This window comes from Argopecten irradians, chromosome 14, assembly GCF_041381155.1.
Source record: "Argopecten irradians isolate NY chromosome 14, Ai_NY, whole genome shotgun sequence".
Taxonomy (NCBI): domain Eukaryota; kingdom Metazoa; phylum Mollusca; class Bivalvia; order Pectinida; family Pectinidae; genus Argopecten; species Argopecten irradians.
In genome coordinates this window covers 34381755-34408089 of record NC_091147.1, presented here as the reverse complement: position 1 = coordinate 34408089, position 26335 = coordinate 34381755, and the positions used below count along the sequence as shown (strand labels likewise).

The following is a 26335-nucleotide window of genomic DNA, read 5'->3' as shown; positions in this document are numbered from 1 at the left end:
TTTAGTTGTTTTTTTCTGAAACAGACTATAGTCATCTTGCTTTAGTTTCATATTTTCTAAAACTTACTATAACCAACTTACGTTTTTTGAAGTCAAGTAAGTATTAAAAAATACATAATAATGAAGAAATGTATGCAACAGAAGTTTGAAACATTGGGTTAAACATGTCTGTTTCACGGAAGTTTTTATTTCCATGCTAGTCTGTTTGTTTACAATGCTTACACAAAATGGTGGACGGTGTTTTCGATCACTACTTTCGTTTTGTGGCAGATGGGAAATACTGACAAGAGCACACAATAAAATGCTTACAAATGATAATATTCCTGCTATTTAGGAACTTATATCATAGATATACAGTAAGTATTCATAAAACCTGTATAGACATGGCTAAAATGTTGTTGACAGTCATCATCCATACACGTACGTGTGTGTGGACATTCAAATGACACGCTTTGTTTTGAACATGGCGTTATCGCTGTTTCTATGTGTAAACACTTGGCAAAGATGTCCAAAGTTGTCCAATGCAAGAAATTTTAGTGTTTATACAAGCTGATTGGATATCTGTTAAGCATCAGATTGATGTGAAACTGTATTTCATTAGCGTCTGCAAAGACAAATCGTCACAATCTGGCACAAAAATTGTATGAAATTAGTTGATTTTTTCAGCAAAAAAACGTGGGGGGCGCCCTTATTAGAGGAGGCGCTCTTAATAGGGAAAATACGGTACATTAAATTGGATCTAAGAATACCCACTAAGTGTTTCTCTGCACTGGACTGTCTGATGTTGAACTTGCTTCTTGGGTTTAAAGGTCTGCTTTTTCTTTCTGAAAAAAATAAGAATAAAATTCAATTATAAATATGCATTAACTCTAATATATAAATATGATCCTAAATTTGAGTTTATTTCATACGAGATAACATGAGATTTCATGAAAAAATTCTTTAAAAGGATAATTCACTCAGACTATTTCTTTTACATAACCAAAAATATGGCATAAATGTATTGTTCTACATTTCTTATGAAGCATATAACATAAAATATTGAAAAATTCCATGTCATTGTTTAGTATTTTAAGTGATACTGTTGTAATTACAAATCGTTGATCAATACGATTAAGCAGATAAAATATGTACACTGTACCCATATCCGAGCCAAAGTCACGCATGTTAAACAAATGAACTACATCACCACTGTGGAGGTGATAAAATGATTTTTTAGTCAAGACATTTCACCTAATAAGGTAAACACACTACTGTCAGGGCAATTTGAGCAGTTTTAGACAAAAGTAGCATTACTCTAAGAGCAAGGGACAGGGTTCAGCATACAAGATCTTCGACCACAATGTGTAATGGTAGCCAGCGAGCGAGTTTTAACATTTCATCCGCATTTTAACCACCATGGTCTTTTCTGGCATATCACAGTAAAACCGACTGATCTAATTTCCATTAGAACTGGGTATTTTTCTGATATATGTATAAATTTTAATGTTCTCTTAGACTGAATTGTCCCTTTAAAAAGTCTTTATTTTGCAAACCTTGGGGAGCAATAATTGAAATTTTGAGATGACTTTCATAAAGTCTCCTATGAAATTTACTCAAATTAGATACTTTTTATCACATAACTACAACAACCTACATCTAAACAAAGCCAACGCTTATATGTACTGTAGAATTCCAGCAGACACTGCCATTTTTTCTTCTTACCCTCGTGTCATTTTTCCACACGTCACAATGTAATTCCTACCAGACACAGCCAAAGAAAATCACTCCAGGTTACACTGCATGAATATCATGCAGATTATGTGATAATTATGTAAATTAGCCAATTTGATGTATAGAGGACTTAAAAGGACGTTGGCAATAATAAATCACAATTTGACTGACTCCAAGACACTTTATTTTTAAAAAAACAAATATATGATCTTACCTTCAAGTGAACAACTCTTAGATAAAGGTTCAAATTTCCTACTCATTAATAAGCTAAGGTGACGTTTCACACAGCTGTAAATAAAACAAAATCATTGTAATGAATGAGGTAAAAGATACACTGTACATGTATTTGTAGCTAAAGAGCCAGTCTCCATATACCAAAGTAAAACATGGAAAAATAGGGCAAAAAAAAAAATAGACATTGGTAATAATTGGATTTCCATCTGATTTCATAGTATAAACATTTTAGAGAAGAGAGTTACTATGTCAAACCTTCAGCAAATCATAATGTATCATATTGTCTCCTAATTGTTCATAAACATAAATTTAAATTAATAGAAATTGTAAGTTGAGCATGTGTAATTTTATAAATAATATATACAAATCACTAAATTTTAAAAATTGCATTAGTTGGCTTTTGTTTTTAACTCTCAAAATAATTTACTGTACATTAATCAAATAATCAAACCAATCTTTGCTTAAAATTGGTTCTGACACTTCATAGCCTCGTTACTGACACTTCATAGCCTCGTTACACAACCAAAAAACATCACATAGAGATTAATTGATCACAACATTACATATTATAATTACTTAATTGTGTACTCACTTGAGCTTGACATCAGCAAGAGTCTAACATGGCACCTTGTTCAATAGAATAATAAAGATAAAATTCCTGTTTTAACTCCATAATGAAGAATTGTCCAAGGGCTGACAGGTAAACTTCAAAGAAGTACTGTACCTGAGGAAGTCCCCTAAAAAAATATCAACAGATTACAGTAATGATTTGAGAAAAAGACAGGCTTGAAATGTTGAAATTAATGTAATTGACAATGTTGAAATTGACTAATGAAGTCATGTAAGTGTCTAGTTTGTTACACTTCATTTAAAATAATTGTGTTTTTCCTAAAACTAAAAGATCTCCATGTGATATAGTTTTGCTGCTTTTCTAATGCAAGTATTCTAGATTAAATATCCATAGCATATATTACCAATCTAATTACAATTAGACTTATAATTTTGCTCCAGTACGATGCTCCATGTTATGCTCCAATACAAGATGTAATAACTACCCATTAGGGGTCACCTCAGCATGGTCCTTGTAGTTAGCAACTTTATATATGTCTCGCCTACGAAATCTTTGGTGTGGATGATTCTCTTGGAAGTATAAACAGCTAACAGTATGTCTTGAGAACTTCTGATTCTAGGCAGGGGTCATGCTGATGTTACCCCAACAGGATAGTTAGATCTTGTATTGGAGTGTAATGTAGAGCGCAATTAAAAGTCTGATTTTAATTAGATTTCATACATTACTTGATGGAATACCTAATGATACAAAGATATATAGCCACGGCACCTACATGTAAAGTTCTTCTCAGATCTGCATGCTTATCATAAAATCGTGACACACGCTGACAGCACCAGGATATATTCAATTCCTGTAGAAAAAAGAATATAAAGGTTTACATGGGGTTTTAATAATAAATAAGGATTACCCCATAACTATATATATGGCATATTTTTCTTAAAATGACTCAAGGTGAAGCAAATTTTCACGCATAACTGTGAAACAATTATTACATAGAAATATTGTTCTTCATTTCTTATGCAACAATTAAAAGAAAATATTGAAAAAATCCACATTATTGAGAATCTTTATTGATACCACTGAAATTCATGATGATATAGCTGTACGATTACCATATCTGTCTAGCTAGTCACAGTACTGGACACTTCACAGTTATAACAACTACTCCAATGTTCTTTAGAACAGATTCTTTTTTTCTAAATAAATAACAAGAGACCCAGAGGGCCTGTATCGCTCACCTGGTTTGTAATGCCAACTACTGTTGTGAACACAGGTTCATTGTTTCTTTTCTGAAGGAATTTCAGTATTTACCTCTAATTCCCATATTGGGCCCCCGCCCTGGCTTCGGCCCCAAGGAGGGGTCAGAGACAAAATTTATACAAGTTCTGTTCCCCTTCCCCCATGGATGTTTGTGGCCAAATTTGGTCACAATCCATGCAGAACTCTAGGAAAGTAGCGATTTATAGGATTAACCTGTATTTCCCCTATTTGGCCCCGCCCCTCCTGCCCCCGGGGAGTCAGAGCCAAAATTTATACAAGTTCTGTTCCCCTTCCCCCAAGAACATTTGTGGCCAAATTTGGTTACAATCCATGCAGAACTCTAGGACAAGTAGCGATTTATAGGATTAACCTGTATTTCCCCTATTGGGCCCTGCCCCTCCTGCCCCCGGGGAGTCAGAGCCATAATTTACGCAAGTTCTGTTCCTCTTCCTCCAAGATTGTTTGTGGCCAAATTTGGTTACAATCCATGCAGAACTCTAGGACAAGTAGCGATTTATAGGATTTACCTCTATTTCCCCTATTGGGCCCCGCCCCTCCTCCTCCCCCGGGGAAATTTTTTCTGTTCCCCATCCCCCAAGGATGTTTGTGGCCAAATTTGGTTACAATCCATACAAAGTTCTGTTCCCCTTCTCCTAAGGATGTTTGTGGCCAAATTTGGTTACAATCCATGCAGAACTCTAGGACTCTCTCATGTACTAAATTGTCCCTTTAAATTAAATTAATTCATATGAAAATTGTTAACTTCAACAGTTAAGAATGTAAATCAAGGATAAGTTTCATCAAGACTCCTTTTTGTAGTATTTCTAATTAAGCTAATTAGAGTTTACATATAACACCATCACTTTCATCACATTAAGTGTTTCTTTATGTGATACACCACTGTCCCATACACTGAAGTGATTGCTGCTAAGGTTGCTGGTTAAGAATGCTGCTTATTCCTGTACTCTGTCAAACAAATTTACAAAGATTAGTCCTAACAAATAAAACAAGAGGCCCATGGGCCTTTACGGTCATCTGACTCATGGCACAAAACAACAAAGTCACAGTATAAAGTATTGGTTAACAATTAATATAAACAATACAAGGAACTCCTTAGTTGAATATTTAAGTTTCCTGAAAAAGGTAAATGTCATTTATTGAACAAACTTGGTAGCCTTTCATCCAAATATGGTCGAAACCCATTCAAGGATTAATATATAAGGAGGAGTCGGATTTTAAATCCAAATTTCAGCAAAGCTCCCATTTTGGACCTCGGTCATACTATCCCCATGGGTCTTACCTCGGTCCTTTATAAAATATGATTGTCCTTACCTAAAGTACCCCCTTCTGAATCAATTAAAACCACTATAGACCAATTTTCATTGAGATCAGAGACTGAAACCTTAAAACAGGAAGTGGGCCAGCGACCATCTTGGAATATCAAAATCTTTACGAAAATGTTTGCATGTTGTTTGGCATCAATTAAAACCCCTATAAACCAATTTTCATTGAGATCGGAGACTGAAACCTTAAAACAGGAAGTGGGCCAACGGCCATCTTGGAATACCAAAATCTTCACGAAAATGTTTGCATGTTGTTCGGCATCAATTAAAATCCCTATAAACCAATTTTCATTGAGATCGGAGACTGAAACCTTAAAACAGTAAGTGGGCCAGCTAAAATTAAGAAAAATTTGCCCTTTTGGAGCCCCACAATATAATTGTGTTTCCCCAATGATGTTTCACACCAAATATGGATGAAATCCATTCAAGGATGAAGGAGGAGAAGGATTTTAAAGCTAAAATTAAGAAAATTTCCCCATTTGGGGCCCCACCCCTCAGCCCCTAGGGGTCGAACCAGGCTCATTTATATAAAATATGATTGTCCGTCCCAAATGATGTTTCACACCAAATATGGATGAAATCCATCCAAGAATGAAGGAGAAGTAGGTTTTTAAGCTAAAATTACGAAAATTTGCCTTTTTGGGGCCCCATCCCTCAGCCCCTAGGGGTCGGACCAAGCTCATTTATATAAAATATGATTGTCCTTCCCTAATAATGTTTCACACCAAATATGGATGACGTATGCTTAGAGGTTAAAAATGACTCTACAATATAATTTTTTAATTTAGCCACCACAATTTCCTATGAAATAAATCAAAGGTGATCATTGAAATTGCTTATTTGTGAATGACATGTGTAGCTTATGACTTAAATAATAAGAACTTTAGTTATGCAAAATAAACTTTCATTGTACTAGTATTTTAAGAGAGAGACTTCAGAGTGTGATTATGATACTTTCTGTTGAGTGACGTCATGATCCGGCATATCTGCTGGCACATTCATGTTGTTAGAGTTACCTGCAATACAGAAAATGAAATTCTGAAGAACCTCTAGTGTTCCAACATTTAGAACAATTCAATGCTTTGAAATCTGTTTTACTTGTGGAAAAAATGGTTACTTTTGATATTAAGATACATCAACCTCAAATGATATCAACTGTATGAGATGATCAAACACAAAAATAAAAATATTACCTTCTGCGAAACTATAATACTGACAAGAACCCGACTAAATGAATGCATCACATAATGTGCAAATTGAAATATTAAAAACAAATTAATTTTCATTCCGAACAACATCATGTTCTTAAATAAAGGAAAAATGTTCTGAATTAAGAGACAATAAAAATAAATTCACCCTTTCCAGGATGTTTGATAAAGTTATCTCCAATTATTGTTCTCTTACGTCCTTGATCTATCGCCTCATTGTTTACAAGAAAAGACCTATGACCCTGTGACCATGACCCTTGACTCAGTTTGTTGCAAGGGATATAAAAAGATGGACAAACAATCTGATAACTGTATGACTCCAGCATATGAATGCGGGACCCACATCAAATGCAGCTTAACCTATATATTTTAACAAAAGTTTTTTCGATTTGTCAAAAGGAAGAAAATTACAACTATGTAGATTTAAGTGTACATACTTACATAAACCTGTGTATTTGTTTTAAGATGATGGTTTTCAGTGCATATTTATAATTCTTTCCATACTACAGAAATACATGTGACCAGACATCAAACCTGTTACAAAAAGACAAACAAATATAAATATTAATTATCATGTACACACACACACACACACATATGTGTAGAAGTGAAAATGATATCAGTACATACATGATTGAAGGGTTCAATTATTGACACTTCTATTTCATTTATAGGTATTCCATCTTTGCAGACTTATCTCCCTTGCAAAAATTTCAAATAAAAACTGAAGGTCATGTAATCAGATTCATTATAAAGTCGAACTGTTAATAATGTCTTTATTATACTTGTCTTGATCATGAACTATATTACAAGTCCATTTCAGCGGGTATTTCAATTTGACATACAGTATTCGACCCAATAAGCGCCCAGGGCGTTTGAAAAATTGAAAAATGAAAAGGTGCTAATAAAACGAAATTATTGCAAATCTTTACAGTTTTGTATAGTTTTGGTCTTTGTTTATGCGTGGACAATTGAAATCGAGGCCTCAAAAAAGGGGGAGGGGCGCTTATAGGGACATGGGCCCTTATTGGGTCGAACACAGTACATATAAATATCTGAGGATAAACAGAAAGCGCTAATTAAATGCTTAACAAAGTATTCGTCATTTGTTAAATTTTTTCTATATATATATATATATAGATATACCCAATCTGGTATTTTAGACTTCTTTTCCTGTTTTTGAGCAATGAAATTAGGCCTCTTTATTTACAGATAAACAGATTTTTACCGAATCAATCCAAATACAGTTATTCAATGGGCCTCTTGCATGAATTGTCCTCAATTAATCTATCCGCACAATATGAACTTTAATTTGAACTTCTATATAGATAATATTGACATCAACATTTGTAAATACTGTACATTTTCATGTAAACTTGACCAAAAGTTGATTGTCAAGTCTGACTCATTAAAATGTCATGATGTCATCAAGTATAAATAAAGACTTTGAATTTATTATTAATATTATATAACAGCGGGTCATTATTTGATTTTCTATCAGGGCGTTATAACACCTTATTGACCGAATCAAAGGTCCTTAATTTTTATATTAAATATACGTACATATATTGGAAATGCTAATTAAATTAATTAACCTATATATTATAGATCAATTTTGAAAGTTGAAGTAGATCATTGAATACATATGCTTATGTGTTGAATACCATACTCAGATTTCACCTGTTCTTGTCAACTGCTTCACTTTAGGTTGACATTCAAGCTTGTTAATGATATATAGTCTTTACATAATCATGGTCCGTGCAGAGTTTAAACAGCTATTCTAATAACTTGGGAAGACAAAACATTCCGGAGTTTTTTCAGGCTAATATGTGTGTCAGATCTTGAGTTTCATTTCCATTATTGTTAAAGACTAATGTGACGAAAAAAGGCTAGCTCTGTATAGCTGATCTGGTCATTAATTGTATTGTAATATGGATTATGACACTTCTAAGATTAATAATTAACTGTCAGCAAACTTCAACATTAAATACTTGATTTCTATTTCCTATTACATTCTTCACTTGAAAGTTCACTCCTGACATGACATTGTATTTAATGTAATGATAATAACTATGCAGATCTTCGTTCTCTGCATGGTTCTTGTCATTTCTACCTTATTAATCTATTTGTATCCTTGTACATGTATGTGTACATGTATATTTTTTTTTTTGCAAATGTGTGCGTGTGGGAGGGTGCTGTTAATTTTATATCTGTTTATTTCATACTTGTGTCTAATTATCAATACCAACACTGGTGGTAATTAAAGTGAACAGTCAGGCAAATGAAGGCTTAATTGAGTCGGTAGAAATGGTGTTAATATATCCAGTATAATTTCTTATGAAACAGAAAAATAAACTTTCCTGTCAAAATCGCTCTGTATGCGAAGAAGTTAATTTATAGGGAACCTAACATGTCCTTCCGGTTGGTTATATTTATGTCCGTGTTGACATTTCCACGCCACCTCGCTGTCAAAAGAGTTATTTTTAAAACTGCTAAATTTAAACGGGGCTTTTTCAATTGTCAAAACTGGACAAGGCAAGCAGAACTGGACTGTCGTTTTGATATGTAAGGACTTTTGGAAGGCCAATGAACCAATTATACTGTTTTCTTTGCCCGACTATTCACTTCAATCTGTCGGCGTAAAGAGAGAATTATCACAAAGAATTCATGGTTTGTGGCATTGTTTAAATCGAGTACTGCTGCTGCCTGCCTCCAGCTGGTTCCAGTATGTTCGGATTACAATATACCATTTATGTATAAAATCACTTAATCTTTTTTTCTCAATACTAATTACTGTGTCAGTATATAAACAGGCCATATTAGATTATCACAACTTCAAACAACTGTGTTCCAGTCTAGCACTGATCTGATGATTTTAATTTCTATTTTTTTTAATTGAACGGTCTGTCTATGTATTTGATATAATATTATTGTGTAAGTTAAAAATTTTAATTTCATTGACCAGTCTAATTTTAAAATAAACAGAATATTGTGTATAAACCAATATTATTCACGTAGATATATATAAATATTTTTCATGTGTTCAAGAAGTTATATGGCTATCATAAGATAATTATTAATATCAATCCTACATCCCATATCATGTTTTCGTAAAAATTTTCCATAACCGATATGGTGATTTATAAATCCCGCCAAAATGAATGCTTCGCCAGATCAATCTATTTATAGATTGAGTGGAAAATTATATCGGATAAGTGTACAAAAAGCAACATAGGGCAGTTATTTGGTATTGATTCTTGTGTAATTTATGCGATGTACTAATCTAATACATGTTGTCTTTGGGAAACAGTAATAGGGTCCCCTACTTATTAGTAAACAAAACGTGACAAACTTGACATTTGACACGTTGACCTATATCTCGGTAACAGACGATTCAATTCAGATTTCTGCCATATTGAGCCTACAATCGATGAAAACTTGTAAAACTTTCTTCCTTAATGACTGTTTCAAATTAAATAAACAGACATGTAAGCATGTAATAGCTTAAAACGGGAATTATCTTAATCCAGCTCCTTCTCGCCTTTTGCCGCAAAATCCGCCATGTTCAGTATTACGAAACGTTAGGAGGAGTTCCGGATGATGCAAGGAGGTCTCTGATTGGTTAATTGCGTTAGGAATTAGGAATTCGTTCGGAATGGAAAGCTTTGATTGGACGAGCGTTAGGAAATGTTAGGAATTTGTAAGGAATTGTTTGGAATTATTTTACAGTCGCTAGGCGGTGCGGTCACGGTACATTGTTTACTGAGTTCAATATTAGGCTTTACATTACTTTCAAGATAGAGGCAAAATGGCCGTCAACCTGACCCGAATAACTGTTAGTCCTGAAAAACGACAGAAGGACCACGAGAGGGGGATTTGAATGAAGCGTCAATAAACAAGTAACTACGTTTGTTTTACTTTTTCACAAACAGCCTAACTTGAAAAATTGACGACTTAGGAGTGGAGGCAGGGTATGATTATTCGTTCTAACCTTAGTCGGACTCGATCGAGCACATTTTTCCAAACGTATACATGTCTATTCGCTACACTGAAAACACGGCACCCAACAACAACTGGCTTTGACAAATATGACTTCTTGCTATCAGTTTGAAGTGGCATCTTAACTTTTAATAAAGACCGAAGTTGTTGAGATATCTGGATATTTTTTTTACAGCACTAAATTACCCAATCTTTCTCTATATATTAGTCTATACACAGGCGTCTGCTTCTGGTTTGATACAAATATAATAACCTACCCCTACTATAGTCTTATCAGCGTGCTAAATACCTATGTATGGTGTAGCACGACAATACAGCAATATACGTCCCCAATGTAAATATTGATTTTATAAGTTTATAAGTGTTTCCCACAGCCCCGATTAGCATGGCGCCGCACCGTGCCCTTTTTACCTGACGCCATGCCCCTATAACCTAGCGCCCCTGTTTTATATTGTAATAGTCGATCCGGATTCAGGATTTACTAATATTCACGTTATTAAAAATGAAAACGGTATTTTTATATTTTTTTTGGTTAAATTTCGATGTGAATTTATTTTCAGACAAAATAAATTAACAATAATAAAATCATTAATAGCAAATTAATTAGGCTGCAACATGGTGCACTAAACCGATTATGGACTGGTTGAGAGAACACTATTGCCTCATAGTATTGTCTCGTGATAGGATATTGTCACTGCATCGAACACTAAATGTTCATTTTCTGCAGCAGACTCGGTCAATACAACACATTCTCTGTTTTAAGGATAATATCTTTTTGTCAACAATGGTACCCGTATGTTAAATTGTTGTATTCTATTTCCATTTGCAGCTTATCCATATTGAAGTCGATTGATTGAACGTACTGCAGAAATACAGACACGCCAATATCATTTTTTGATTATCAACTGTTTGAGATATATGCATCAATAACAACTAATTCAAAGCAGAAAACTGATATTTCTGAGTATAAAAGGGGAGACAACTTCTGTGAAGAAAGTGGGTGTCATTATGCCGATGAACCATTTAACCAAGGGGTTTATTGTTATTACACTCACTCACAACTTCAAACAACTGTGTTCCAGTCTAGCACTGATCCTGATGATTTTAATTTTCCATTTATCCTTTAAATTGAACGGTCTGTCATATGTATTTAATATAATAATATTGTGTAAGTTAGAAATTTAAATATTTCATTGACCTGTCTAATTTTAAAATAAACAGAATATTGTGTATAAACCAATATTATTCACGTATATAGATATTTTTCATGTGTTCAGGAAGTTATGTGGCTATCGTAAGATAATTATTGATATCAATCATACATCCCATATCATATTTTCGTGAAAATTTAAACATAACCGATATAGCGATTTATGAATCCCGCCAAAATGAATGCTTCGCAAGATCGATCTATTTATAGATTTCGTGGAAAATTATATCGGATAAGTGTACAAAAAGCAACATAAGGCAGAGATAAGTTTGACGATGCTGTGTTGATGATTTTGAAGGGTTCTTAAACTGGTGCTTTTTTGGAAAAAGAACCCTTGGAACGAATTTATTCACAGTAAAAATTGAAAGTTACCTACTATGTTATTACTATATTATGAATGTCATATGCAAACATGTAATTTTGTAAAACAGACCGTGCCGTTTGTGATTTCCCTAATTTCCTTAACTACATTTCCATTAAATAACTTTTTTTTTGTATTTTTGCAAAGAAAGACATTCGATTTCTCTATGCTTACAAGTGTTGCGTCATGGGATTTTTATTTCAAATGACAATCGCATTGTGGAAATTAAATCATGATTTTTGCCGTTTTAACACTTGACTTCGTCTCATGTTAGAAATAACTTTTATGATCTAATTTCCAGTAGATTCATGGATAATTGCATTCTATCCCCCAAATAGACTTTATAAAACAGTGTTAGACAAAAATTATATACATGAATAAACAAAATGATTACAAAATGATGTATTATTAATGTGATTTTCTTTTTCTTTTCAGAATACTTTACCACCAATACAACCCATCACACCTGCCTGGTCTAGGAAAAGGTCAAAAGGACGATTACAGGTAATTGGTTGGCCTTTATCTTTGTTCAATATTGCGGGAAATATATATTTTCGCTGGGGTTTTTAGTTATCGCAAATATTAGATCCGCGAAATAATAGATAATTAGTTAATCATATACACATATCAAGCCAAATCGAAAAATGATTTTGATTTGTTAAAATTGAGTTCTTGTTTTGTTTTCAGCCAAAACTGAAATGTTTGGCACGCGACAAAGACAGGTTCTATATCGTACTTTATTTAGAGCACATTTTGGAAATTAGCTTAAAACTAAATAATTAGTATTTTGTTATGTAATAATATTGTTGCACGACCAGTGAACATTTCCTATGTGACGTTTCGAAGACAACATTTGGAAATGTCAACAACGTACCTGTCACATTTCTGTCATTTTGACCATGAGCTTAACATTTTTTGCTGAATGTTGGGAAATATGGCATGTGATTGTTTGCTTAATCTATGCATGACAAACATATACTAATACTTATAAGTCTCTTGTCATGTTACATTATGCCTCGCCATTAAAATCCGTTAGACCAAAAAATACAATTTATAAAAAAAAAATTAAAACCGAAGGTACGTAAACCGGAAATGGCTGCCCAATATGTCATCGCAAAAATAAGATAATGTGTTAACGATATAGAGAATACATGGTTAGTATCTTACAATACAAGGTTTATTTTGGTGCGAGACTTAGGAAAGCCGAGATGACGAGGCTTTGCCGAGTCATCTCGGCTTTCCGTGTCGAGCACCAAAATAAACCTTGTATTGTAAGATACTAACCGTGTATTCTGTTTATCCTGCAACCATTATGGCATTCAAAACGAAAGCATATTGACAGTTCCTTACTTTGTTTCGCTCGAAGCGAGAAGCTTCTTTGATGCGGAGGTAAAGATTCATTCACTTAACCGAATGAGAGTGCACTCCTTTTTACTGCCGTGGGAAATAAATAAGCGCATTCACAAACAGTCACCGTAATTCTATTCAGTGTGAATATCACTGAAAGGAAATGAAAATACTCAAATAACAATAAATACCCATTAAAGAATTACTTAACAATACATACCTTTGTCATAAGCCAAGAAAAAGACGGCACCGCCATACGAGATTTTCGACATCGTAAAAATGACGTCATTTCGGTGAATGTGACGTCACGTTTTAGCGGGACTGAATGACGTTTCATTCACCGGAAGGTTCAAGTTCTGGGTCAAGTTAGGAAAAGTGCCGTCAGATATGGAACAAATTCACGTGATCGTATTGACGGATAAAGCATATCGTATTGACGGATAAAGCACAAGTTTATCCGGCAGTAGTTATCGGTCAGTATGTGGGACAGTTGCAGGATAAAAACTTATATCGGGATAACATTTGACGCTAAAATAATGTTAAGTATTGAATTAATAAAACACGGCAAATAAACATGTTGCTGTGATTAGTCGTTTCACTGGATATTTCCCTTCGAAGACTCCCCCGTGGCTTAGTATTTTTAATGACATAAACGGCAAGATGTCGAGAAGAAAGTGAAAGTAAAAAGCATGCCGACGACAGGCACGTAATTGTGGATGCCGGCATGTGTTGATTGCAAGGTATTTACGTTATTTGTTATCGGGGAAATGTCATCCTTTGATATGGCAAAGGATTTGTTCGAGATTGGCATAGTTTCTGTAGTATTAGGTTTTTGCTTCCAGATACGTGTTCCGTCCCAAATTGCTTGTGTGTACGGCAAATGTGTCCAAAAGTCAAACTAGCTTGTAGCTTGTACATACGAAAATTTAAACAAAACTCGGTAAAAACGTGTAACCACAATAACACTGAACATGTGTGATTAACCTGATATTCGGTCTATATAGGCAACAATACCTCTTGACCTCCTCAATTTAGACTTGAGTCACTTGATTTTCACTTGTTCGCATACATCGTCGAGTCACACTCATAGATGCCCACATACTCAATGGAAGTTGAAAATAACTGTCCATACTTTTAAAAACTGTGTTTCCTTCTGTCTATTATTTTTATATATACAACACTTATATTTCACATATGGTTATTGATGGACTATACGATGTCCATTACATCCAAACCCAGTCCTTTTGGTGGCAAATGTGATCATGACCTTACATGGTATCATCAGTAGCAATCCTGACTAAATTTCAACGGGTGATTTCTCCATTCCTGGTTTAGTTTGGATTTAAACGCATTTATTGTTTCTGCACTGACAACATTTTCCGGGAGACTATTCCACACATTCACAACTCAAATCGCAAATGAGATGGTTCTACATCTCAGCCTAGTTCTGGTTTTTCTAAGCTTTTAACTACGACCCCTTGTTCTGTTATCCTCATTTTGGATGAATAAACCTTCTGATGTTACACTGGTTACATCAATTTTATTTAGTATCCTGAATACTTGTCATGTCATATCTTATTCTTCTATACTGTAGACTTGGAATTCCAAGTATTTTTAGTCTTTCCGTATATGTTTTGTCATGGAGACCTGTGACCTATTTTGTTGCCCTTCTTTGTACATTTTCCAGAATATCCTTCCTTAATATTGGGCACCATGCTGTTACTCCATATTCAAGTAATGGCCTAATTAGCGACTTGTAAATTGGTATAAATATTTCCTTATCCATAATTGTGAATGTGCGTCGTATCAATCCAATCAATCTATTTGCCCCTTTTGCGCAATTGGCAGCATGAATGCTGAATTTCAACTTCCTGTCAATTGTTATGCCTAAATCTTTCTCTGTGGTGTCTTTTTTATGGTTATCACATTTCCATCCTTGTTTCGCATTGAATATTCATGTGCTTGATTCCGAGACCCGAAGTGCAGAGTTTTACACTTAGAAACATTGAAATGTAGCTACCATTTTTCTGACCATGTTCCAAGCTTATTTATATCTTCTTGAATCATAACTTTTTCTTCTATAGTGTTACTAATTCCATAAATTTTTGTATCATCCGCGAAGAGTTTGATGTTACTTCTAACCGAATTTGGTAAGTCATTCATGTACATTAGGAAGAGAGTGGGACCTAATACACTTCCCTGAGGGACGCCACTTTCTACGTCTTCCCAATCCGATTTTACTCCGTTCACCACTACCCTTCGCTTTCTCGAGTCCAGAAATGACCTAATCCATCGACCTAGTTTCCCTTGTATTCCTAATGAATTCATTTTCCTTATTAATCTCTCGTGCGGCACCGTATCAAACGCTTTTTTGAAATCAAGATAAATAATGTCAATGTTGTTGCCTTCGTCTAATTTATTAGTAATGTCCCCTATTACAGTGTACTTCTAGGAGTTGTAAAGTTGTAGATCTTCCTTTCCTAAAACGAAATTGCTCGTCACACAGAAGATTTTTTCCTCCAGATATTTCTTAATATTTACATTTCCGTTTTCTCTTTGCTATATAACCTAACCAACTGCGAAATCGTTTACACTTGCGTAATGGTTGCTGCGCAAGTATACGCACACCGGATCACTGACTTCCGCAAGTAGTGTGAATGCGCATCCGATGAGGCCTATTGTATCTGTATGAAAAATCTTCAATATATTGCTTGTATGAATGTAATGCAAATTTTAGATTATATGTCAGCATTTTTATTTTACCAATATTGTGCAAATGGGATGAAAAAAGATGAAATTAATGTGGAACTATATTTTGTGTACTCTCTGAACTTGACAACATTTCCCGCCAAATTGAAGCCAGCTGTTCCGGAATTCCATCAATTGACCGGCTGTTCCAACAATCGTATAACATTGAAAGTTTTATTATACTTTAACACTTAAATTAAATGAAATGGTCGTTCGAAATGTAAATATAAGGAATAATTGTTATTGTTTGTTGTTTACTTGTGTGTAAACAGCATTTTTCGTACATACATTTCAACATGACGCGCTTTAACGCGTCATTTAAAATATCTGTACAAAAAATGCAGTTTACACACCAGTAAACAACAAACTATAAAAATCATTCCTTAAATATAATCCCTAATAATAGACTCGAGACACTTCACTATCACACTAGTTAGGCTCACAGGTCTGTAATTTTCTGATTTTCTTTTGTTTCCTTTCTTGAATAGTGGTGTGATATTTGCTTTCTTCCAGATATTTGACAAGATTCCCTCGTTGAATTTTTGAATACTATTGATAACGACGTGCTGATATTCGCTTCTGTTTCTTTTAAAACTTTTGGATGCATCTCATCTGGCCCTTGTGATTTTGATAATTTTTTTATATACTGAATCCGGAGTGATGTCAATGTTCTCAAGAGGATTTATTGCGTCATCGAGTATGTTTTCAATATCTGACACAGAGTTGATATTTTCCTTGGTAAATATGCTGGCGAAAAATGTATTAAATTCCTCTGCCTTCCCTTTGTCGCTTGCTACTGAAGTCCCATCATCTAATTCCAGGTTTGGTATTCCACCTTTTGATTTGGTTCTAGATTTTACGAATTTCCAAAAACTTTTAGGATCTGATTTGAATTCTTTAGCAATCTTGGATTCATACTCAATTGATCCTTTCCTTAAGGAGGATTTTGCTGAATTCCTGGCTTGCCTGTATTTTTCAAAATTTGCTACTGTCGAATTATTTTTGTAGGTATGCCATGCCTTTCTTTTTTCCTTTAGCGATTTAATTGCTTCAAGGTTTATATTTGCTTTTCGACATCTGGTTCCTGACCACTTCTTGTCAATGATTTCCATTTCTCCTTACCAAGGATTTATAAATGAGAAGGATTCGTGACTATCTCTTTACATTACTAAACACCACGCGAGACGCCTATGAACCGGAAATAAAAAAACATTTTTCTCAACAAATACTTGTCTTATCGAGTCAAACGAAACACCAATGTAAAGTTTATTAAATTTCACAACGTTTATAACTTGTTTTAAGGACTAAAGATTTAGAGGATATGTCTTAAATTTTCATTAAAAAAAAGACAGCTCATGAAATGACGGCCCGCTTCAGAAAGTAAGACTATGACCATCGCTCCCGCAAACTACATCAAAGGCTGCGCCGGCGGCTATCAAAGGAAAATCAGTCATCGCCCAACGTCACGGTCAGTGCACAGACTCAAAAGCTCCTGCCTTGTACTCCCTCAAAACCCAGTGTGACTTATCCTTCTCATATACGTCCTTGCTCCATACATATGATATATTCATTTTTTCGACGAAGTAGCTCCACGAATTTAGAGTGTCCATATCTTCCATATTATTCTCCCAATCTACAGAACCGAGTTCTTCATTCATGTTGTCGTAATTTTCTCGGTAAAAGCAATGCCTTTTTCTCGGTGTATCTTTTTTATCCAGTAGTAATTCTATCTTGAATGTTAAAGTTGCATGATCACTCTTCCCGATAGGGTTTCCGATTTGTAGATCCTTTTATCATCCTCTTCCTTTGTGAGCACCAAATCTAGAATAGATGTCGATATCTTGTATAATCGTGTACATGCTGTATTAGATAATTTTCCTTAACACAATCAAGGAATTTTGAGGTCATAGATCCTTCTGCATCGGTGTTACTTTCTAGATCCCAGTTTATGTTATTGTAATTAAAGTCACCGACAATGAGTACGTATTCCCTTTTACTACACTCATCCGATATTACCTTATTGAAGTCTTTGTTGTTATTTTCGCTATAAGATGGGCTTCTGTACATACAACAAAAAATTAATTTCTTTTTTTCATGGGAATTACACACCACATCATTTTCTTGAAATTAGAGGTCATGAAATCTTCTAAGATATCATCATGGAATTCTGATTGTATATAAATTATACCCCTACTTCCATTATCCAAAGAAGTGGTAAATATGTCGTAGTCTTTAATTTCAAATTCACATAATTCCAAATTCCCCGGATTGTTTTTTGGTAGAGTCTCTGTTAAAGCTATTATTCCTGGGTTTGTATAATCTATGACTGATTTCAGTTCCTTTCTTTTGTTAAGGAGTGAATCTACATTGCTATAAAGTACTTGAATCTGAACTTGTGTTCCTTAATCCGAATTTATTATGATGTGTGATTTGTTAAAAATAAAACTTGCTTCCTACTCAGTTTCTTGATTTCTGATATCCATGTCTTGGGAATAGATAAGTGTAGGTTCGTCATCTCCATCCTGAGAATTCGCACTATCCAAGTCGCTGCTATCAATATTTGATATGTTCCCTTCATCACATTTCTCATCCACAATCGTCTGTGCCACGAATGGATCTGTGTCGTTTGATTGATCCAATAGATTTTCTGAGGTAGAACAGTTCCACTCATCAGATTTAACCCATGGATATACTGTCCTGAATCAGGGATCATTCTTTCAACACAATCCGGAGTTCCCTGTGGAACCACTTGCTTGGTAATGTTAACTTGTTTTTATGATATTTTCATCATGAAGACCCGAGGTAGCACAGTTGCCAATCATCAAGTCTTGTTTATCTTCTTGTAGTTTCATACCAATACTTTGCTGAATGAACCTATTCCATAATTTTACTTGCTTTGAAGGATCTGTCGGTATGGGACTTCCTACTTTTGGTGTTTGTTTCCCTTGCCCGCCTTTACTTGGTTCTTTCCTTAATTCCTTATGTGACTCCCTCTGTTTTGGTGTTAAGTCTCTTGCCACTATTATTCTCTTGAACGTTGGTTCGTTTATGGTTGGAATTTTAAGGACAATTGTCCAGTAATTTTTTCTCTTCTCCTTGTCCGTGAATACAACTTTAACTGGTCTTGGCTTCAGTTCATTCTTGTTGTAAGTGCCAATTCTGATGACATGTTTGTACATTAAGTCTTCAATACCGAGATACTTTGAGAATTCCTTTAGTTTACTCTGATCTTCCACCTTCCTTTTGTTAGGATCTTCGCATGCGCATTCAGGAAAGCTGTACAGCATAAGATTTAATTCTCTACGCTTTTGATCCTCTCTTTCCAGAAGTCTTTCATTCAACGTTTGGCCTAGATTCTCCTTGACTTCTGTTAGGATAGTTCCCTTCATGGACTGAATAAGACTTTCTCTATTCTCTGGAACTCTGTTTTCTATGATTTTTAGCCTATGTTCTACATCTGTCAGCCTTTTATCTGTATTTTCCTTAATCTGTTGGATCCCTTTATCCATATTGACCATTCGAGGAAAGTTATGTTTGCATACACGCCAAACCCACATTAGACCTCCATCAGATTCGCCCTCCATCATAGCCCTTGAAGTGCTTGCAGGGAGCTTTGTACATTTTAAACCGTAACATATTTCACATTGCATAGCGAGTTCGTCTGTTTTCACTATAACTCCACATGATGAACAGTTGAAATCCCCATCGCTACCGTTACGTTTGCTTTTTAGATCTACCCTCGCCATGTCTATCCTGGTTTTATTTGCTCTGGTCTTTTTAATTACAATATTTTTTTCGTCAGAGCAATTTTCCTTGACCAAAGTTTGCACATAAAGTTGTTAGGATGTATCCAATCATATGGTTGCTTGAAGCATATAATTTCTCTGTAGCGGCTTTTATTGCTTTTCACCTTCCTTGTTAAATCCAGAGACAGTTTAGGAGTATCCAGATTATTTTTTTTTATTTTGAGATCTCTAATAAGCCTATTTAGTTCTTTTACTCTGTCATTCAGAATTTTCTGGTTATCCAGCTGTGGTTTTGCCTTTTGGCGCCTCTCTGTTCTTGAATTTGTTCCATATCAACATTGAATAATATGGGCATTCTAATATCGCGACGGAAATTTTCCCTTAGTGCTTGGTAGCTTCACCAACTAGTCTCTCGTATTGAACTATTACATCACTTGGTAGCAATTCACTCAACTCGATATGTCTATATGTTTTTTTCCTTGTCAGGTCACAAGTACCTGTCCATACCAATATAAATATTTTGCCGAATTCCCGAATGAAGTTTTCTAGATTTAACAGTGCATAATCTATGGCCTGCTTTGTTGTTCTGCCTCCCTGGCAGGCCCAAATTACTCCATCTCCAAAAAATTTATCTGCAACGTTGTTACGTATTTTCACTCTTTTACTGTCGGCAATGGATATCAATTTCCGTTTCTCACTACTTCCAGAAACACCACATAAATTATTTTCAGTTAAGTATTTGTTAATGCTTGATTCGTTCATCTGCACTGCGTAGTTTTGTTGATATTAACAGAAGTCAAATTTTGCCGCGATGGCCGCCATTTTTTGTTTTGTAAAGTGTTCACTCACGTCACAAAAAATCTTACATTTTTCCAGAACATACGTCTCGCATCACAAAACATTTCCACAGAATCACATCATCACGTACTTACAATGTTCTCCGGTAAGTATCACATCATATTAATTGACATTACTTTGATTAATTCACATTTTTCTCCGATCGACATAGACATTTGAAGAAAACACGACTCTTCACCGCGCATGCGCAACTTCCCTAACTTCCTAACGGTATGGAAGGGTGTTTGTTTACAAATATGCATTATTATGATGAATTTCAAACAGTTCTTAAAACTGACAAAAGTTAGATTTGTGTTGTTACAAAGTTATTTTTTTCATGAATGTCGAGTTTCAATGTGTAAGTATGTATTTTAAACGAAGCGTGAAAAAATATTAGAGCATTCCGTGCAGTTTATAGCTTGTTTGATAAATAACGTTTTACAACCTCAAAAATGGTGATAGTGTCGTCCAATTATCCAAGGCTTAAGGACTAAAACACACCTGACCAATCACAGGCCTGCAAAGACTTCCTTTGAAGCGACGACCAACTTCAAAGCCACCCAGTTGACCACAGTGTACCGTTATTCGATTACATTGACGTACAACAATGGACCAAACTACCTGTTTGTTATGTTGCCTTTAGTTTTGCTATGACATATTACAGGAGTGGATATAACAACAATGATCGTAAACCATGCAGTATCTAGGATGTTACATATGTAGTTGCTTATCAGTTTAACGTTTAGGTAGCAGACTATTTTTTGTTTCAAGAACCTGTAAAAAATCATTTCAAATTTTTAAGTTACATATGTTCAGTCAAAATTTGCGGAAATGTATATTTTTGAGAACATGATATCGGTTTTTGAAATTGAACATTAATTTGATATAGTTTTGGACCTAAAAGGGAACCCTGGTGTATACCTCGGGATGGCAACATTAAATCCTCCCTAGCACAGGCCTCTTGGGACTTCTGAATTTTTTTAAAGGTATCTTACAGGTTCTCTGTCATAGTACTACAAAATCCACCTGGGTTTTGTTAAATTTGTTCGTGGGCAAAATTCAATGGTAGGTGTTTCAGGTTCTTTATCATATCTAAGTATTAAATGAAATTCGTCTTCAATGTCACCGATATTAGAACAAAAACAATTTCTCTCATTTCTGTCTATGTTGTTATATCCCCCAATTTCTATATCCAATTTATGTGAGGACAACATAAGTTTGAAATTTCCTTTAAATTCGAACGACCTATCAAACAATCTTGTTTTGAAAAAAAATTGGTTATGATGACGTACATATAGTCTCTCATAAATTTGTGTTTGAATTCGAACGACCTATTGGTTTTGTCATATAATTTTGCAAACAAAAATTCTTACACAGCTTACGTAGACATTTCACAAAATCTACCAGGCCCAACTGGTCATTGTATATTTCTTTTTGCTTTTGAAACGTAAAATCAGGTTAACACCTGCTATAGATTCTAGTAAGCATACTGATATGGTAATTTAGGGCAAGTAGTGTGACCAGATCCACCACGGATGCCCACGCTATGTCCAGCAATGTATAACGAACACTTTGAAGACAATTTCTTTCTCTCCTACATTCTTGTTTGAATACGTCATATAGTTTGAATTACTTTAATAACATAGTCAGGTGCAAAAATATCTTCATATTGCCTCATGCACCTTATACCCCATCTACTTAGTTCATTTTTTTATAATTATGTTTTATTTGTTTTCATACTAAGCCGTCTTTCTGACTGGCAGACTCTTTTTTCTTTACATACTACGACGAAGAAAAAAATCCGAAATTGGCACGAAAACCCGATGTCACTATGACGGCACAATATAGACGTCGACGTTGCGAATTGATTTAAAAAAATAATCAATTGGAAAATCAATCGTTTAAACGTATTTTATTTTATAAAGTAGTCCGAAATATTAATTATAAGCATTGATGTAACTATTTGTTAACTTCATAGGGTTATGAAATAAATTTTGTTCGCAATTTTTTGTGAGAATCCGTTATGATTCAAACAGTTTGTAAACTGAATTTCTTTCATACCCCGATGAATTTTTAAAAAATAGTGACATTAATGCTCAACACAACACAACCATTCTCTTTCATTTTCGATCACATCACAATAGCATGCCTGCAATATACAATTGTCAGTGGGTTAAATTAAATATCAAAGATTGTGATTTTTCTGGTAATTTGTATAAGACCTCTACCAAATTCTTTCTACACATGGAATTTGGAGTAGATTTTTAACCTTTAGTATACGTCTAAAGTAACTCAAATGCAAACCTCAAAATGTCTGTAGCGTACATTTGTAATTTAGAATACCACAATCATAAGTGTCAAAACATGTAATTCAGGTTGCTTTTACATATATAAGATATAGAGTATAACGTTTTCTTCTAGGTTGTTTGAACTTTTTCTCTGTGTTTTACTAAATTTGGAATGTCATACATAGAGAATCTATTATTAGATATAGAGTATAACGGTTTTTTTCTAGGTTGTATGGACATTTTCTGCTGTGTTTTACTAAACCTGGAATGTCATACATAGAGAACCTTACTTGTACACGATTGACTCTATAATATGAGCTTTATTAATCGCGTTAAATAAATTCTTTAAAGAGTTTAATTTTCGTATCAGGTAGTCACGATTGTCACATTGTATTTATTACATAGCTAGTTTTTATGGGAATATAGACAAACTTTCAATTTTGTTTCTATATAAGAGTGGCGAAATCGGGCTGGAATAAGACGTTTCCGACTACAGAGACAATCGTGTGTCGTCATGTTTTGACGTCATTCTTGCCTGTGACGTCACAATAGTATTATTACATGCGTGTCTTACGATATTTATTATATGGCTGAACGGGTCAGTTTTTTGTTAAACTATGTTAAGAAAATGAATAATCAATAACCTCGTTTGATTTATAACTTGTAATTTGTTTCTAACATTATAGCAAACAAAATCCAATACTTCACAGAAAAAAACTTTGACAGAACGGACTATCCAAAGAGGAACAACCGGGACGTCTTCTGTAAAAGATGTTATAATATATATAAAAAATCCAACTTTACAATCAAAATAATATTAAAATCCCCAATGGCAGCTTTTTCCAGAAATATCATCAATCGTTATTATGAGTATCGCCAAATAAAGGATGTGACTGGGTTAAGTCACGGAATCGAGTAAATCGCGAAAGTATCCTAGCAGAAAACAATATAACAAGCAGGTAGGTCAAATGTGTTTGGTAAGATGTTAGACAAGTAATTTTTCTAATGAAATATTTTAATATTCAATACTGCATTTAAAGACAAAAATACTTTACAAACAGTGTAAGATATGTGTAAATATGGAGATTACAACTGATGTATTATCAATGAAATTTGTATTTCTTGTTTCAGACTTCTTTACCACCAATACAACCCATCACGCCTGCCTGGTCTAGGAAAAGGTCTAAAGGACGATGAGGAATTTTACAGGTAAATAAATAACATTTATATTTTATATACTTTCGCGGGACATTTTATTTAAACCAAACACAACAATCTACGAGTCAACAGCAACGTCTTAGGTAAGGACGGTTGCATAGACATTTTATATCAACTAAGTTCTGTTCAAGAACACCTAAGAAGTGATTTAAACTTTAAAAAGATATACAAACATATAAAATACAGATGTAAATCAAAAGCAAACACACGCTCTCACAACCATACACGCCTCACCTTGCATACAGTGTAGATGAAATCACTATTATTAGCTCACCTGGTCCAAAGGACCGAGGTGAGCTTATGGGATACCGCAGCGTCCGTCGTCCGTCGTCCGGCGTCCGTCAACAATCGACTTCTTCTCCATAACCGCTGGTCGGATTTCAACAAAATTTGACTGGTAGCATCCTTATGGGCTACTAACTGAAAATTGTACAAATGATGGGGCTGACCCCCCGGGGGCCTGAGGGGCGGGGCCAAAAGGGGTCAATTTGGCTATTTCCATATAAACAACTTCTTCTCTGAAACCAAGCATGGGATAGCACCCATAATGCAATGGTAGCATCCTTATAGGGTGGGGATTCAAAATTGTACAAATGATGGGGCTGACCCCCCCGGGGGCCTGAGGGGCGGGGTCAAATGGGGTCAATTTGGCTATTTCCATATAAACGACTTCTTCTCTGAAACTAAGCATGAGGTAGCACTCATAATGCAATTGTAGTATCGTTATAGGGTGGGGATTCAAAATTGTACAAATGATGTGGCTGACCCACCGGGGGGGCCTGAGGGGCGGGGTCAAAAGGGGTCAATTTGGCTATTTCCATATAAACGACTTCTTCTCTGAAACCAAGCATGGGATAGGACCCATAATGCAATGGTAGCATCCTTATAGGGTGGGGATTCAAAATTGTACAAATAATGGGGCTGACCCCCCGGGGGCCTGAGGGGCGGGGTCAAAAGGGGCCAATTTGGCTATTTCCATATAAACGACTTCTTCTCTGAAACTAAGCATGGTATAGCACCCATAATGCAATGGTAGCATCCTTATAGGGTGAGAATTCAAAATTGCGCAAATGATAGGGCTGACCCCCCGGGGGTCTGAGGGGCGGGGTCAAAAGCGGTCAATTTGGCTATTTCCATATAAATGACTTCTTCTCTGCAACTAAGCATGGTATAGCACCCATAATGCAATGGTAGCATCCTTATAGGGTGAGGATTCCAAATTGTACAAATGATGGGGCTGACCCCCAGGGGGCCTGAGGGGCGGGGTCAAAAGGGGTCAATTTGGCTATTTCCATATAAACGACTTCTCTGAAACTGAGCATGAGATAGCACTCATAATGCAATTGTAGTATCGTTATAGGGTGGGGATTCAAAATTGTACAAATAATGGGGCTGACCCCCCGAGGGCCTGAGGGGCGGGGTCAAAAGGGGCCAATTTGGCTATTTCCATATAAACGACTTCTTCTCTTAAACCAAGCATGAGGTAGCACCCATAATGCAATGGTAGCATCCTTATAGGGTGAGAATTCAAAATTGCGCAAATGATAGGGCTGACCCCCCAGGGGTCTGAGGGGCGGGGTCAAAAGCGGTCAATTTGGCTATTTCCATATAAATGACTTCTTCTCTGCAACTAAGCATGGTATAGCACCCATAATGCAATGGTAGCATCCTTATAGGGTGGGGATTCCAAATTGTACAAATGATGGGGCTGACCCCCCGGGGGCCTGAGGAGCGGGGTCAAAAGGGGTCAATTTGGCTATTTCCATATAAACGACTTCTCTGAAACTGAGCATGGTATAGCACCCATAATGCAATGGTAGCATCCTTATAGTGTTGCGATTCAAAATTGTGCAAGTGATAGGGCTGAACCCCCCCCCTCCCGGGAGCCTGAGGAGCGGGGTCAAAAGGGGTCAATTTGGCTATTTCCATATAAATGACTTCTTCTCTGCAACTAAGCATGGTATAGCACCCATAATGCAATGGTTGCATCCTTGTAGGCTGGGGATTCCAAATTGAGCAAATGATAGGGCTGACCCCCCGGGACCTGAGGGGCGGGGTCAAAAGTGGTCAATTTCCATATAAATGACTTTTTCTCTGCAACTTAACATGGGATTGCACTCATAATGCAATGGTTACATCCTTATAGGGTTTGGATTCAAAATTTTGCAAATGATGGGGCTGACCCCCCGGGGGCCTGAAGGGTGGGGTCAAAAGGGGTCAATTTAGCTATTTCCATATAAACGACTTCTTCT

The 26335-nt window shown here is 35.4% G+C and overlaps 1 protein-coding gene and 1 long non-coding RNA gene across 6 annotated transcripts in view; one reads left to right on the top strand and one right to left on the bottom strand.

The window, feature by feature from the left end:
• LOC138307845 (uncharacterized) overlaps positions 1–3598 on the bottom strand; it is a 43598-nt gene extending 40000 nt beyond the window's left edge. Inside the window, exons 1-4 of the long non-coding RNA XR_011206049.1 lie at positions 3291–3598; positions 2540–2684; positions 1928–2001; positions 754–824 (exon numbers count right to left, since the gene is read on the bottom strand). This is a non-coding gene — a long non-coding RNA (uncharacterized lncRNA). The remainder of the gene's footprint in view (positions 1–753; positions 825–1927; positions 2002–2539; positions 2685–3290) is intronic.
• Positions 3599–8042: 4444 nt separating this feature from the next.
• LOC138307850 (NXPE family member 3-like) overlaps positions 8043–26335 on the top strand; it is a 33425-nt gene continuing 15132 nt past the window's right edge. The window contains exons 1-4 of one of the 5 annotated variants that reach the window (XM_069248759.1): positions 8043–9054; positions 12335–12403; positions 23552–23824; positions 23997–24074. The gene's annotated coding sequence lies outside the window, so the exon portion shown is untranslated. Of the gene's footprint in view, positions 9055–12047; positions 12404–12586; positions 12622–23551; positions 23825–23996; positions 24075–26335 lie in introns of those variants that run through there. The other 4 variants (XM_069248760.1, XM_069248757.1, XM_069248758.1 and 1 more) reach the window with 4 other exon arrangements.